The following is a 17,602-nucleotide window of genomic DNA, read 5'->3' as shown; positions in this document are numbered from 1 at the left end:
CCACGAAGTGCAGCATGTCATTGATATTCATTTTCTGCATTCGCACTTGGACGTCTTCCCTGCTGATCTTGGTGCAGTCAGTGACGAACACGGTGAAAGGTTTCAGCGTGACATTGCGACCATGGAAAGGTGGCATCAGGGCAACTGGAATCCATCAAAGCTGGCCGCCTATTGTTGGACACTGACACGAGAGACAACAGATGCTGAGTGCAAACGAAAATCAGCGATAAAACATTTTGAGGTCAGTTGATCTAATGCAACGTGTCAGCAATATTATGCGATTAAACATGCTAAATTCAATAAAAGTTCATGTAATGACTCCCCAACTCCTACGTGATGCAGCAAATCTGAAATGATTGTTGTTCAGCTTGAAGTTGTCTATTTAGTACCTTTTTTTCAGGTAGCAAACCTCTTGAAAAAATGTGTTGATCAGTGTAATTAGTCCCATTCTCCTGCATTTCTCCCATCAACCTTAATTTTTTTTTAATCCTGTCTGGTCTATCCTTATTTTTGTACTTTGGCATAAAGGAAGCTACTTTTGCAAATTGATCACTGTAATTATACAGAGGCAGTGATACAACATTTCCACGGGAGGAAGGACAGTAGAAACGATTATTTGAAAATCTACATTTTTTTTTAAATATAGCCAGGCAAAATCATTGAGGGGAAAACACAAGTACAATGTACAGATAAACCAAAATTCTTACTTGCTGCAGTCACACAGGTACACCAACCACAATAGTATATATCAGTAGTTCTCAAACAGTGGACCATGGCATGTCAAGCCAAAAGACTGATGGGCCTTAGTCCGAAAAATGTTGAGAACCACTGGAATTAAATTTCCATAATATGCCAAGAGAATAAATATTCACAGTTGCAGTTCATCATCATTCAGGTACCTTGCCATTCATGTCTCTCCATCTATTACGATCTCTGACCCTCCAAATTGTAGTTGTTGCCTCCCCTGTTCTCCTTCGGTGACGGCTCCATCTTTGAGCTGACACTGTAGTCAATGTTGAGTTCATGATTATGCAAGGAGAAAAATACTGAAGTGGTTTCCTGTTGCCTTTTTCAATTGCAGTGTCCGTACTGGATGGGTAACCCTGCCCATTGATCAGCAGATTCATCTGCCCAGCGTTTTTAGTTTTACAACCATAAATTCCAATTTGTAGAATCTACTTGTAAAAGCCATCCAACATCTGCAATCCATGGTTTCACGTGACCTTGATTGGGAGGCTAAACAGGTACTGCACCTTGCTCAAGGATGACTTGTAGGCTAGCGGACGGAAGGAGCGCCTTACGCCTCCTTTTGCTGAACAGTTGCGCAGCACCGACTCCAAGTTGGAATTAGTTTAAGAAAAAAGTTGTGGTTATAAAGGAGGGCAAATCCTGTAAAAAGATTTTATTAAAATCGAAAACATGATTCTTCCAAATACCTGCTGTTGGATTGAATGCCCATTCCAATGCTCCTTTTCCCCCTGTTCACTTTCTGACTTGCAGTTTTCCTTTGTTATCTGTTAAAAGAGGGGCCGCTGTAGATCCAGCAAGGTGATTGAAGGGGGAAAATGTGCAATTAATATCGGAACTTTCTTCTCACAGTTATGACTGAATACTTGTCTGTTCAGATCATGAGGCAGTCAAGAGGTATATATACTGGATGTGTAGCCTCTTTTATGAAATACAAAACAGAAGTACCTGTGGTGAAGTAGAGGATGTGATGAGCTACATCTTGGAAATGAGAGACCCCATGCAGCTCAAATTACATCTTTGCAAACAATTTTATTAAGATGTAACTTACTAGGGTTATTAGCCAGTTGACTATTGGAGGCTGAGTCTGTAATATAGTATAAAATGATTCTTGGTAGCTATATAATATGTATTTTATATTGTTTTATTAAGATTTTGGATTGTTTTATTAAGATTTTGACAGCAGTTTTAATAAACAGTATGTAACTACTGTATTTGAATGAAAAACATATTGAAGAGTGGAACCTGAAATTACATTGTGATGTATTTTTCTCTGAGCGAACAGCCGAGTGTTCTCCATTTTGGTCAATGTTGAAGTTGTTTTAACTATGTGGAGGGTTTGCAGTATGGAAGCTGATTCTCTCTGCCAACTGTAAAAATGTTAGAACAACCTTGACCTTCAGTGCAGATAAGGCACAAAATATCAGCAATTTACAGTCTCTGCGAGGCTCATTCCATGAATGGCTTGGGAAAGAAATCCAAACAATTAAAATTGCTGGATATATCACATTTGAGAATAGTCCAAAACTGTGCCTGGAATATAAAGTATTTGATCCCTGGTGCTGACCTAAAATAATTAGAGTCCGCTTTCCACATCACTGAATTGTAGACCATGAAGAACTTGGCAGTAACATCCAGCTGTTCCACTGATAGACTTCCTATCCTTTCTCTTTTTATCCTTTCCACCTATCACTGCTCCTCCCACTTCCCCCCCTCCCCCTAAAACACCCTCCTATTCGGCTGTCTGTCTGATTTTTTGGCAGTCCTGAAGAAGGGCTCAGGCCTGAAACTTCAACTGCCTTTTTCTTTCCTCAGATGTGGAGTTTCCCCAGCACTTCTGGGCACTGCGCGAGATGCCGACATCTGGAGATGTTTTTGTTTGCCTTCATCTGGCAAAATAAAATTTTTGCAGCAATTTGAATTGCACACCGGGTATTTGGAAAGCGTGGCAGACAAGAGGAATTCTGCAATAAGTTGCACGAGAGAGAGCAGTTTTTTATCTTTATGATACACCAATGGCATCATGAAGAAAGCCTCTACTTCCTCAGGAGTTTAAGGAGGAGCTAGTGGAGTTGTTCAAGTGAACCGGTACGGACTTGAAGGGCCGACATGGCCTGTTTCCGTGCTGTAAACGGTTATATGGTTACTCTCCCTTTTCTCCATCTCGGGAGACAAACTCTCGAACATAATTTTCTACAAACTCTTCAACTCCCACATCTACCTTGGATATATCTAGTCCCATCATGATTCAATTCCTTTCATTTCCTCCATCTTCATCACATCTGCTCCCAGGACAAGGCCCTCTATGCATATCCACCAACACCTCCATATCTGTCTTGGCCCTCTCTGCCCCCACAGGTTTCTCATTGTCCTCACCTACTACCAAAACAGCCTCCTATATTTCCGCCGCCTACATGTGAAACCTCCACCAGACACATATTCTCTTCTCTTCCTCTATCCACCTTCCGCAGGGACCACTCCCTCCAAGACTCCCTTGACCAATGTCCCCATGGCTCCTGTACCTGTAATTGTAGGAGAAGCTCTACGGAGCCCACCGCCATTCGGGGACCCAGTCCTTCTAAGTCAAGCTTCACTTCACTTCACTTGTGAATCTGCAGGGGTCATATACTGTATACAACACTCCTGTTTTGGTCTCCTCTATATCAGACTGAATAGACTGGCAGATTACTTCATTGAGCTCTGTACGCCACATTAGCGTGGATCTCCTGTGACCACCCATTTCAATTCCCTATCTCATTCTCTTGCTGACATCACTGCCACTCTGATACCACCTGCACATTGGGGGAACACCACCCCATATTCCATCTGGGCAACCTCCAACCGGATGGCGTTAACCGGGCTTCTCCGGTTTCTTTTAGCAACCTTCCCTCTCATCCCCCCAATTCTTCCCCATGTGTACTGTCATCTTGTGCATGCTCTCTCTCTCTTCCCTCTTCCATCTGTCTCCTTTCACAGAGCCAAAATAAATTCTCATCTTTCCTGCCCTCTAATCATATCCAATTAACACCTTTTGTCTGTTGGTCTGTAACCCTCCCCCTCCCATTCTTCCCTTTTTCCCCAACCTTCATTGGACAGCTGTCTCTTTTTACCCATACCTTGAGGAAAAACTCAGGGCTGAAACGTTGGTCATATACAGTACCTTTTATGGACGGTGTGAGTCCTCAAGCATCTGTGTTTTTACTACAATCACAGTGTCTGGCTTTTGTGTTCCACTCCATGTAGCACATCATTGCCTCAAGGCTAGGAATGATTCTCTCGGACCACAAAGCTGCTGTAAACGATCATGTGCTTGCCTTCCCTGATTGTCCCCTCCTTGCTCATTTAATCCCCTCCCAGGTTGCAGACTGCAAATGTACGTTTTCACATTGAGCAAGCAGCGGGGTTGTTAATCTCAGCAGCTATCAGACAAAAACACGGAGGGTGAGGGTGAGGGCTGGGTTGATGGTGCGACTGTGGACCTGCTGTTAAATTCCGTCTTGTTTGAGTTCTAACTCAATTTTCATTTCACCCGTCCCTAAACACTCACTTCTTTAAACAGCCGGACCATCTTCCACACAAGATGAATATTTCAGTCATTCCCATAACCATTTGTTCTGATATAGCACAGTTAACTGAATCTCTATGCCTGACCTGCTCCACCAATCATTCCTACTCCCAAAACATGCCTCTCAAGCTTACTGATGATCAAGTAACAGATTTATTTTGGAGAGAAAAATTATAAAATACAATTGGTATACAATTGCTATGAATTTCTTCTTAAAAACGAGGTATTGGATATCTAAAATTAGAGGAAACACTTGGCATACTCATCAGGTCAAGCCACATCTGTAGGAATAGGAACAGAGTGAATGTTTCAGGTCTGACAAGGATCTTCAACCTAAAACATTAGAATCAGAATTTATTGTCATGAAAAGTCACTAAATTTGTTGTTTTGCTGCAGCGTCTTTAGTGCAAACATTTACATAAACTGCCTTACAGAAATAAATAAAAATAGTGCATGGAAAGTCAAAGTAAGGCAGAGTCTTTGGCTCATTGATCGTTCAGGAATCTGATGGAAGCAGGGAAGAAGCTGTCCTTGTGCTGCTGGGGGCTCATCTTCAGGCTTCTTCCCAATGGTAGCAGAGTGATGGCCTGGGAGGTTGGGGGTCCATGAGGATAGAGGCTGGTTCCTTAAGACACCGGCTCTTCAAGGTCCACTCGATGGAGTGAAAGCTGGTGCCTGTGATGTCGCAGGTCGAGTTAACAACCGTCTGGAGTTTTTTCTTGTCCTAAGCATTGGCACCTTTGTACCAAACAGTAATACAACCAGCCAGAATGCTCTCCATGTGACACCTGTAGAGGTCTTTGGTGATGTGAGGAATCTCCTCAAATACCTCACAAAGTATAGCCACTGGTGAACTTTCTTCATGATTGCATCAACAGGGAGGCTCCAAAACAGATCCTTGGAGATGTTGACACCCAGGAATTTTGAAGTTCGTGACCCTCTCCACTACTGAGCCTTCAATGAGGACTGAATCATGTTCTCTTGACTTGCTCCTGAAGTCTACAATCATCTCCTTGATTTTGCTAACATTGAGTGCAAGGTTGTTGACGTGACACCATTCAATGAGCTGATCTATCTCCCTCCTATACGTTTCCTCTTTGCCGTTTGTGATTCTGCCAACAATCGTGGTGTCATCAGCAAATTTGTACATAGCATTAGAATTGTGCCTGGCCACACAGTCATGGGTGTATAGTGAGCAGAACAGTGGGCTAAGCACCCATCCTTGAGGTGCACCTACGTTGATCGTCTGCGAGGAGGAGACGTTGTTTCCAATTCGTACTGACTGTGGCCTTCCAATGAGGAAGTCAAGGATCCAGTTGCAGAGGCCCAGGGTTTGGAGCTTGTTGATTAGCACTGAAGGAATCATGCTTTTGAAGGCTGACTGTAATTGATGATGAGTAGCCATATGCATGAGTTGCTGTATTCTCGGTGATCCAGAGCTGAGTGGAGAGCAATATTGATGATAGGTGAATTGCAGTGGGTCCAGTCCTTTGCTCTGGTACATGTTAATTCTGGCCATGACCCACCTCTCAAAGCATTTCATCGCAGTAGCTGCTAATACCACTGGGCAATAGCCATTGAGGCAACTCAGTGACTCACAACAATTCAAAACATTAGCTGTATCTCTCCTACAGACACAGCCTGATCTGTTGTGCTTTGTACCATTTTCTGATTTGATGTAGTTGGGGCCAGAAGGATATCATTGCAAGAAAGGAACTATTGGAGTGTTGATGCCAGATATATTTTAAGTTTAATCTTCAAGGTACTTAGCAGAGATAGGCTGTAAATAACATTGATAATAAGGAAAACCTCCATGAGAAACAGTAGAAGTCCAAAAATTCAGATGCCAGAAATCTGGACCACCCGAGAATCCAGACTTTTCCAAAACTCTCAATTTAAATTTTAAATATAGCGGGCTTTTGTGTGCCACAGGCGACCACTTTATTTTTATTTAAATCTGCTCATTGGCAAATGAAGCATGGTGTATTTGCGAGTGAATAAACTCTCAAAATACTCCTCCTTAAATTTGAATTTTAAAAGTACTGCCCGAGAATCCAAAAAATCTGTAAATCCAGATCAACCCAATCCCTGAGCATTCTGGATTTTCGGACTTCTACTGTATAAAGGGGCTAGTTTTTAACTTGGAAGAATTCGACTGTGGTTGTATTTTTCGACAATGTTTGCATCAAGAAGCTGTGCTCATTTATGAGCTCTCTGAAATTTGACTCAATAGATGAAGATTTTTTTCCTTGGTTTTCTTCACAGGAAATATTAACAATGTAATTACATTGTTCTCAATGACTAATGTGTTGAGTTATAATACAATTAGACAACTGTTAAACCAGTCAGTTGTACAGTGTACATGCAATTTCATAAACATAAATTCAAATTTTAAGCTATTTCTTCGTAACAAAATTCAGAAAACAGAACAAAGTATCTTCTCTATGCTTTACCAAAATCTATCAATAATGATTTAAAGTAATGAAAAATCAGATTTACAGCATCTGTGAATAGCGTTGATTCTTTTGCAATAACAAATATGTGGAGAAAAAATAGATTCAGATACAGAAATCTGAACTAGAGAATTTACAAATTCCTATGGGTTATGCAAGAACGTGCGATAACAGAAGTCCTGTTTAGTTTTAGCTAACCGTGTTGATTTTATATAAAAATTTCCAAAATATTCCCTTTAAGAAACTAAAGAACAGAAAGCTTATGTTTACTGTTTATTCCAGAAGCAAGGTACTACTAATGCTGGATATCTCAGCAGGTCAGACAATATTTGTATAGAGGGAAACAGAGTTGGGGCTTTGAGAAAAGGACATTGGCCCCAAGATATTTTGGTGGTATTTCCAGTACCAAAATAGGAAAGGGCAAAGATACCAGATTTGTTTAAGACATAGGCTAGAAATCTAAATTTAAAACAATGATGAAAATACTCAGCAGTTTCGATTAACTGAAAACCGAACAATCGGAATTTCAAATATCCAAAATTTGAAAAGATGTGGAAAGTGGCGGTCTACAACGCAGTTAATGTCATTTTGAATCAATGGTGCTCTCGTGTACTGGTCCAAGATACAGGTGCAAGGACAGGATTTCACCCAATTTCTCAAGTGGGTGTGTGCATTGGAATCAACGGAGCTCTCATATTACTGTTGGAAGATACAGCTCAGGTGAGGGTCAGTCACATTGTTAGCACCATTGGATCAACATGAATTATTCCAAAATATTAATACATAAATACAACATGGTTAATGCTTTCATACTGGGATATTTGCATAGAGCCGAGGGTGTATGTTAACTGGCAAGAGCCAAAGTTGAAATTCCATAGCCCTGACCAAGGAAAGCAGAGACTCTGGAATGTGGATTGTCCTGGTTACAGCCATCTGAAATGATGAATTTTCAGTTTTGGTTCTCTCTAGAGTCATGTGATTTACAGGAATTGGGAGAATCAAATCATTTCTCAGGAGAATAAACTATTGATTAGGATCTTACCCAAGAATCTGGATCAAGGATCGACATCGATCCTCCACAAAAGGAGCCTCAATAAAATTTATTTTCTCTCTAGCATATAGAGGTTATGGTAATCTTTATAACTTAACCCAGTGGTTCTCAAACTTTTTCTTTCCACTCACATACCATTTTAAGTATTCCCTATGCCATAGGTGCTCTGTGATTAGTAAGGGATTGCTTAACGTGATATGTGGGTGGAAAGAAAAAGTTTGAACACCACTGTTTTCATCATCCCTCATTGACTCGTTATGTGCACGGTTTCAGAGCTCCAAAGGAAAATGGGCCCATGACCATTTTTCTCAAGCAAAATATTTCAGTAACAATTGGGTCAGGAGCAGTGATTCTCAACCTTCCCTTCCACCCACACACCACCTTAAGCAATCCCTTACTAACCGCAGAGCACCGATGGCATAGGGATCACTTAAAGTGATATGTGAGTGGAGAGACAAAGGTTGAGAACCCCTGATTTTACTTACAATGTGCACTGTCAAAATGATCTTAATGGTCAAGGTGTGAAGCACAAAAGTCTTCAGACTTTTGCTGTGATGGGAGTAAAATGCACAGAAATGCTGGAGGATCTCAGCTGGTCTCGCAGCATCCAGAGGAGGTAAAGATGCATTACTGATATTTTGGACTTGAGGCCTTCTTCACGATTTAAGTTCATGGCGGCACCCATTGTTATTTAGCTGCAGCAACTTGTGCCAAAGTTCAGGCACAATTCAGTAAAGGTTGAACAATATGAAGTTGCTGTAATTATATGATAGATATGAAGTAAGCTTGTCATGAAATGTCAGTCATAAACCTTTCCACCGTAAATATCTCCGAACGAAGTGATGGTTGTTAATTACGAGCGAGCAATCTTTCTGGTACTGAAAATTAACTAATATTAATGTGATGTCTCACTCCTTCAAATTTTAATTGTTGGGGATTTTTTTAAATGTTCTGTATATCATTTTTGATTTTTTGATAAGAGTACGTGCACTCGAATTTGTATGATTAATTTTTCAATCCTTTGGTCTGCTTAATTAAGGAGATCTAAAATTGCTTTCACTGATGTCTCAGGTTTCTAAGTTACAACTTCAGGAATGTGCCTGAATAAATGTGAAAACCCATGTGTGATCCAACCTTGCTGCAAATTATAGCACCAACCCTTAAGGAATAGATTTTGAGAGACCTTGTACCATCTGTAATAATATTAATATCTTGTTTTCAAAGGTACACTGTAAATAAATATGTTCAATGAACCACAAAACATCACCATAACTATTAGGCTTAATCTGAATTGATCATTCCAGTCATCTTTCATGGTTTGTATATGTTAATCTGTAATATCAAATTTAAAACTTACTACAGTTCTCAGGCTGCTCTTGAGGACAAAAGGAGATGGAGGAAGAACCATGAGACAGCACCACCCAAACCCAGAACAGAATTTCCCTGCAGCCGGGCATCTCTGTCCCATATTGACCTTGTTGGCCACCAGTGAGCCTGCAGCAAACATGGACAGCCCCCTTCTAAAATATTAATTCGCAAAGTCGAGCCATGACAATGACTACTACATTTTAATGGAGTTAAACATTGAAGGGCCCAGGCCTGACATGTTGATTACCCTTTACTTCCGATGGATGCTGCATGACCTGCTGAGTTTCTCCAGCATTATTTGGTACTGCTCTACATGTTAATAAATGTTCATCATGAAAGTTTTGCTTCCACGTCAAAAGATCGCTGGTTAAACGACCTCTTCTGGAATTGGAGCAGACAATGCAAACTGCCATTTTAGTGTAGGCCTGAAGGATTGCTGAAATGTCAAAAATGCTGTTTTTCGGGTGAGATGTTAGTCTGCAGACCCCTCTCCTGTCTCGGGTGAAAACAAACTCCATGGCATAATTTAGATGATTTTCTTCCTGATTTCCTAGCCAAGAGAATCATCTATCAACATCACCAACAAGGTTTCCACTGACATATATTACAAACCCTCTAACTCCCACAACTACTTTCTCACACCCTGCAAGGATCCTATCCCCTTCTCTCAATTTCTCCATCTCAGCTGCATTTGTTCCCAAGATGAGGATTTCCAGTCCAGATCTTCCAAAATGTCTGACATCATCCACAAACGTAGCTTCCCCTCCGCCACCATCAATCCAGCCCTCACCCTCATTTCCTACTCATCTGCCTTGTCCCCCTCTGCCCCCAGATGCCACAAACATAGAATCCCCCTCATCCTCACCTACCACCCCACCAGCCTCTTCATCCAAAACATTATCCTCTGGCATTTCTGGCACTTACTACAGGATCCCACCACCAGACACATCTTCCCTTTTCGTTCCCTCTCTGTCTTCCATAGGGACTGCTCCCTCTGTGATTTCCTTGTGTACTCATCTTTCCACACCCATCACAACACCCCCCCCCCCCCTCAGTAGGTGCAACACTTATGCCCACACCTCCTCCCGCACCAAACAAGCCATTCAAGTGAAGCAACACCTGATTTACTCCATCCGGTGCTCCCTTTGGGGCCTTCTCTTCATCAGAGAGTGTGGTCACAAATTGGGAGTTCGCTTCGCTCGCGCCGCCGCTTCAGTAACAGAGACCTCCCACTCACATGCTCACGTGTCTGAGCATGGCCTTATGTACTATCCCACCAAGACCACCGCAGATTGGAGGAACACCACCTTATTTTCCCTCTGGGCTCTCTCCCGGCAGATGGCATTAACATTGACCTCTCTGGTTTCTGCCTCCCACCCCCCCCGTCCAGTTTTTCTAGTTCTCCTCTCTCTTCCCCCTCTACTCACCCAGCCATCCCTCCTCCCCCTCTCCACCTATCTGCTCCCACCTTCTCCCCCACCGGTTCAGATGCCTTACAAGATTCTTCCATACCTTGACAAAGGGCTCAACCCATAAACGTCGTAGTTTTTGTCTTTGCTGAATAGCTGAGTTGCTGTAGCATTTTGTGTTTTCACCTTTTTTCTGATGTTGCTTGCCATGAATGACTACCGGGGATTCTGCATTTTAACAAGGCCGACACATTCCAAAACGACTACATTGGCTTTGGAACCTCTTGAGGTAAGTGTTATTAGATTCCTTTTCCTACTTCTCAATCAGTTTGTCTAGCTGTTACCCATTAACCCTGTGTAAGCATGAAGGAGCAATCCAAACTGACTCACACCTTGTCTGTGGAGGAAGAGGGCACAAATGCACTTTATGATGGAACATGAGCATTTGCTTTGGCCAGTTCTAATCTGAATTAAATTTAGGATGAAATATATTTGTTTTAAAACTGCTTTTTAGAAGGGAAAATTCTACTGCTGGATCGCGCTAAATTTGTACATAATTGCTAGTAATTCTAGTCTATATTTTTTTGGTTGTGAATTGTTTGAGATGATATCACACTTTATTCATCCAAGTGTTTTATTTTAAGGTAAATATAGAACAGTCTATATATGGGTTGTTAGCTATTTATACAGTTGCCATCTTCTTAATAAGAATGTGTCACTGATGCATTCCATTAACAATGCTGTGTGAAAGCTGAAGTTGAAGTAGATCTTTTGTTAGCTGCTTGTTCTCTGAAATGGCTTGTGATGTTTCTCTGTGACAATGTGAATACATGTTCCAGTTACATCTATACTGTTGTTGCTCAGGCTGCATCATTGCCAGTGGCACATAAAGATTTCAGATCAATTTTCTAAATTTGAGATTCCTTATGAAACAGTGCAAGACCATCTAATTTTGCCTGTATTCTCCATGCGGAAGATGGCAGTGAAAATGGAATGCAGGATTACAATTGCAATGCTACCTCTTAGATTTAGCTGAGACTTTGCTCCATAGCAATTCCTATTGGCTTTGGTACTGCAGCATGCAGTGAATATTTATTCTGGTCCATCAGCTGCTTTGGGATGCCAAGGTTGCATGGAGTGAGAGGCCTGCTGGGACAGTTTGTCTGGAATATGCGATACACTTGTAGAAATGTGGGTAGTGTTTATAATAAGCCGAATGCTTGACATCCTGACGCATGGGCAATGAGTAGAGAATAGTAGCTGAATGCCTCAGATGGAATTTTAGAAATGAAGCTGCCTTTAAGTTACCTGCAAGATTTCCGAAAGTTAAAGTGTATTGAGTGTTTGTGTGACTTCCTGTTTAGATAATCTGGGCATTGTCTTTATTTTTGTCAACTCCAGTAAACCTCTCCCCTAAATTTCATGTGTGCACATAGACCTTCCCAACTCTGTGGTGCAGTCTTGTGATTGACAGCTGCAGGAAGCATTCCTTGGCACAAACCAACCCCCAGCAGACACATCGCGGTTTATTTTCCCCTCCATCACAGCCCACATTAGCCAAAGCATATACCTCTCCTTTACACTGACACCACACTCCTGCAAGCAAAGAGGATTAGCTCATAGCTCTGATTGGAACATGCTTTGTATGAGGTGCTATTGGCACGTGGCAAATTTTAAAAAAAGACCAGAAGAGATGGGACAAATCTATTGTATTCCCAGGTGTGATGGCCATAACATGAGTACGTGTGTTCAGTGTAGCAAAGTCTTGCCGTGGGGCTGAAACCATACTTGTTTAAATCCAGGTCAAAATCATCAATAAACTTGGAAGGTAATGTGAAACCAGCATTGAACATAATGTGATAGGAAAAATTCCAAAGAAATATTCCGCAGTTGATAACAGAGAAGTTCTGTGATGTATTTGTGAGCCGGTACTCAGTTGCATTTTTCTTTTTTTTTGAAATGTAAAGTGGTCAAAAAAAAAGGGCTTTTGGCACATTGGCCTTCATCACTCATGATATTGTTCTGGCAGCACACAAGAGGAAAGGATGTTGGGGGTTTTGGAGAAGGTGGAAAAGAGGTTTCCCAGGATATCTCCTGTATAAGAATGTATTAGCTATAAAGAGGTAGGACAGGCTGATGGTTGACCTGGTAGAAGTATATAAAATTGTGAAAGATGTATTTTTTTTTGTTTTTAAGGTTTCTTTTTAATTTAATTAATTATAATAATGTAATTTTTTTAATCTATTAAGCTGAATTTTGGTCCATGTGTACGATGTACACGGTGATCAATTCATTATCATAGAGCCTATTTCTAGTGTGAAAATGTCAAATCGAGAGCAGAGGTTTAAGGTAAGAGGGGGAATTGGACCGGAGATACGGGCCTTTTTTTTGCAGTGACAGGAGCCTGCAATGCATCATCAGGGAACTTTAGAGCTGTTTCAGAGTCATTTAGACGAACGGGGAGAGAACAGCTTGATGGTCAGTGCAGTCATGATGTTCTTGTGCTGTGTAACATCATTAAAAGGATGGGTTAAAAGTGTATTGGGGTATTTATAGTTCAGTCTGCATTGGATTAATGGAAATTTACTGTACTGATCTGTTGTCGGAAAATACTCAAATCTCTGGAATGATAGAATTGATCAGATGTCATGGATTTGTGTGTGGAAAATTAAGTTTGATTAATCTGCTTGAGGATGTGATGAGTAGAAAAGTTAAGGTAAATGTAGTGTATTTGGTTTTGCATAAGATTTCATGCAGGATGGTAGTCGTCAAAGCTGGAGGACTCAAAGTCAGAAGTAATACGGACTGCGAATTAGTCATTGGATAGAAAACGATCACCGTTATTAGAATGGCAGGCTATGATCTAGAGGTCACCACAGGCAATCAGTGCCTGCACTATCCAATGATTTGTCTGAGGAACCAAATCCATTTCCAAGTTTACCTAAGAATCAAAGTTAGTTGAGATTGCGAGTAGAGATGAAGATGTAAAGAGGCTTCAATGAAATGTCGATAAGTTTGAACAAGTGGGCAAAAATGTGGCATTATTAAATAATGAAGTGAAGCTATGCCCTTTTCTTTATTAAAGATTGGGTATTGTTAAGTTTCCAAGAGACCCAAGTGTCTTTGTACATAAATCATTGAAAGGTAATATACAGTTCAGAAAGAATTTCAGAAATAGGAGCAGCCTGTTCCACCATTCAATGAGATCATGGCTGATCGGATGAGATAGGCTCATCTCCACCTATCTGCCTTTCCCCCATATCCTCTAATTCCACAACTTAATAAAAATCTATCCAACATTGCGTTAAATAACATTGCTTCAATAGGCAGCAAATTTCATACATTTGTCACCCTCTGGAAAAAGCAGTTTCTCCTCATCGCCGTCCTAAATTTACTACCTGGGATCTTGATGCCATGTCCCCTAGTTCTAGACTCTTCCACCCAATGGGAACAAATTACCTACCTCTATCTGATCTACAGTTTTTATAATTCGATTCTTTTAAATTTCAGCAAGTACAGCCCCAGAAGACTTCATCTCATATCTTAGGTTAGCCCCCTCCTATCTGGAGAATCTCTGTGGCACCGCCTCCAAAGCTAGTCCGTCCTTCCTTCAGTAAGGAGACCAGAATTGCATGCAGTACTCTAGATGTAGCCTCACCAGTACCTTGTCCAGTTGCAGGATAAATTCCCTGCTCCTAAATTCAATCCCGTTTTGCCGGCCTTTATTACAGGATGACTTGAATGGAGGAGTAATGGTGGCTCGTTGATGTTATGCAGGAGGAAGTATACCACTCTTGAACATTTTCACTGTTTCATCTAAAAATAGAAAAATATGATAGAAGAATCTCGGGATGGGGAGATTGAGCTTCAGTCTATTCAGAGTTTTGAAAAATCAGAGGAGCTTTAATTGAAACTTTGAAGATTCCTACAGGGCTTGACATTCTGAATCCAGGGAGATACTTCTCCTGGTGGAGGTGCCTTAGACCAGTCATTTCAGACTGACAAAGAGTAGACATTTTTTCGTGTAGAGGGCAGTGAATCTGAACCTTCAGCATCGAGAATTCCAGTCAATGAGTTCATTCAAAACAGAAATTGATAGATGGCTCAACATTAAGGGATAAAAGGGTAGAACAGAAGTTGTGAATAGTGTTGCAGGCTGAAAGGACCAAATAGTCCACTCATGTCTCTAATTTGAAATGTAAATGCATGCCAAGAAGGTTGTATAAAATATGCAGACTCTATGCATTCCTATTGCCAGCTAACATTAGGCTGAAGAAAGCATGTAATAATCGGTTTTGGCAGTTCAACTGTTCACTTCAACAAAAGACTTGTGCTTTATTTTTTAAAAATCTTAAACTTTGTTTCTGGACTTGGATTCTTTTAATATTAACATCTGCTCCATTTTTTAGATTAAATGATCTGGCAAAGTTACTGTTTTTCTTATAAATCTGTGATTGGTTTAGATCATTCCATTAGTAGCTTGTATATGTTGGTGAGATCAAGTAATGGGAACAATGAATACAAAATAGAAAGGTCACAACATGATAATCCTGCAATGTGAAATTTAAATGGAGACACAAGAGACCGGAATTTGAAGCAAAAGAAAATCAAACTTCTGGAGGAACTCAGTGGTTTAAGCAGCCCTTGAAGAGACAAATGGGGGACGAGTCACGTGATGGAGTAGTGGCCGGTCAGGGAATTCCAGCCCTCTACCGAAAAGTTAAAAAAAAACACACAAAGCTCAAAGGTACAAGATTAAAATTTACAACAAAGTAAAAATAAAGGTGAGAAGAAAATGGCAGCAAAGAGAGAAAAGTCGAAAACAACGGGAAGAAAAGAGGAAGAAAGAACGTCGGAAGAAGAAGGTGAAGGCCTTACCTGTCCGAAGAGGCCTGCCACGGAGAGAGAAGCACGCTCCCTCAGGTCAGTGGAAGTCCCGGGATCGGGACTACAAAAATGGCTCAGAGAGCCGAGTAAAAGTGCGCAATCGCGCATGCAAAAAAACACACTGTCGGGAGGGGGGAACAGCTGCGGAGTCGATCTCCACAGCTGAGAGAGACACCAGCAACACGTGCAGAACACAGACAATAACAACAACAAGAAAGAAGAGGGTAAAAAGAAAACAAGGAAACAACAGATGGTCAACCCAGAGGAAGAAGAAGAAAGGCAAGACAATGGATGTATATTTTTTTAAAGAATATATGGAATCAGTGAAAGAATGGCAATTACAAGAATTTAATGAGATAAAAAGAAGAATTAAGAATGCAGAAGAAAAAATGAATAAAATAGAAATGGTCATGTCAGAGATAGGAAAAAGAGTGGAAAATATGGAAGAACGAGAAATAATTGTAGAAATGGAAGTAGAGGACGTTAAAGAGTCACATGAGCTGTTAGCTCAGAAGATAGATATAATAGAAAACTATAATAGAAGAAATAATATAAAGATAGTGGGCCTTAGGAGTCACGTGATGGAGTAGTGGCCGGACGGTGAACTCCAGCCCTCTCCAGAAAAGTCGGAAAACACAAAGGCACAAAAATAAAAATTAAAGTAAAGTGAGTATAAAGGTGGAAAGAAGATGGCAATGAAAAAAGAAAAATCGAAACCAACGGTAAGAAGAGAGGAAGAGAAGACAACGGAAGAAGAAGGAGAAGGCCTTACCTGTTCGAAGAGGCCCGCGGTGGAGAGAGAAACCCGCTCCCTCAGGTCGGTAGAAAGTGGACTACAAAAATGGCTCGCTGAGCCGAGTAAAAGTGCGCAACCGCGCATGCAAAAAAACACACCGACGGGAGGGGTGACAAGCTGGGGAGTCGATCTCCACAGCCGGCAATGACAGCTGCAGAACACCTGCAGCAAGAGGAGAATATAGAAGACAACGAAAACAAGAAAGAAGAGAAGAAAAGGACAACAAAGAAACAACAGATGGCCCACCCAGAGGAAGAAGAAGAGGAAGAGTACAGTGAAATAGAAGAAGAAGGGAAAGGCAAGACAAAGGATATACTTTCTCTTATTAAAGAATACATGGAGTCATTTAAAGAATGGCAAGCACAAGAATTTAATGATTTAAGAAGAAGAATAAACAATACAGAAGAGAAAATGAATAAAATAGATATGACCTTATCAGAAATGGGAAAAAAAATGGACAAGGTGGAAGAACGAGAAGCAGCAGTAGAAATGGAGGTAGAAGACTTAAAAAAGAAATTAGAGGAATCTAATAAAAAAGTTAAAGAGACACAAGAACTGTTAGCTCAGAAAACAGATATAATGGAAAATTATAACAGAAGAAATAACAAAGATAGTGGGCCTTAAGGAAGATGAAGAAGGCAAGAATATGAGAGAGTTTATAAAAGATTGGATCCCTAGGATCCTAGGATGTCCAGAACTACAGCAAGAAATGGAAATAGAAAGGGCACATAGAGCATTGGCCTTTAAACCACAACCACAACAAAAGCCAAGATCTATTTTAGTAAAATTCCTAAGATATACTACAAGAGAAAAGGTACTGGAGAAAACAATGGAAAAAGTAAGAGAGGGCAACAAGCCTCTGGAGTACAAAGGGCAAAAAATCTTCATTTATCCAGATATAAGTTTTGAACTCCTGAAGAAGAGAAAGGAGTTCAATACAGCAAAGGCGATTTTATGGAAGAAAGGGTATAAATTTATACTAAAGCATCCAGCGGTATTGAAAATATTTATTCCAGGACAGCAAAACAGACTATTCTCGGATCCAGAGGAAGCACGAAAATTTGCAGAACAATTACAAAATAGACTGAGAGATGAAGACGTGTAACGAGAGTACAAAAGACTGCGAACTAAAAAGACACAAGTTTTGAACTCCTGAAGAAGAGGAAGGAGTTCAATACATCGAAAACGATCTTATGGAAAAAAACTATTCTCGGATCCAGAGGAAGCAAGGAAATTTGCAGAACAACTACAAAACAAACAGAGAGATGAAGACATGTAATAAGAGTAAAAATGACCACGAACTATATGCATGTGTGTGTATACATG

The 17,602-nt window shown here is 40.7% G+C and overlaps 1 protein-coding gene across 3 annotated transcripts in view; it reads right to left on the bottom strand.

The window, feature by feature from the left end:
• cpped1 (calcineurin-like phosphoesterase domain containing 1) overlaps positions 1-17,602 on the bottom strand; it is a 195,034-nt gene that overhangs the window by 22,244 nt on the left and 155,188 nt on the right. Inside the window, exon 5 of one of the 3 annotated variants that reach the window (XM_069905820.1) lies at positions 13,683-14,409. The exons of the other annotated variants lie outside the window; for them this stretch is intronic. The gene's annotated coding sequence lies outside the window, so the exon portion shown is untranslated. Of the gene's footprint in view, positions 1-13,682; positions 14,410-17,602 lie in introns of those variants that run through there. 3 annotated transcript variants of the gene reach the window in all.

The sequence above is a fragment of the Narcine bancroftii genome, chromosome 12, assembly GCF_036971445.1.
Source record: "Narcine bancroftii isolate sNarBan1 chromosome 12, sNarBan1.hap1, whole genome shotgun sequence".
Lineage (NCBI taxonomy): Eukaryota > Metazoa > Chordata > Chondrichthyes > Torpediniformes > Narcinidae > Narcine > Narcine bancroftii.
This window is presented reverse-complemented; position numbering and strand designations above follow the sequence as displayed.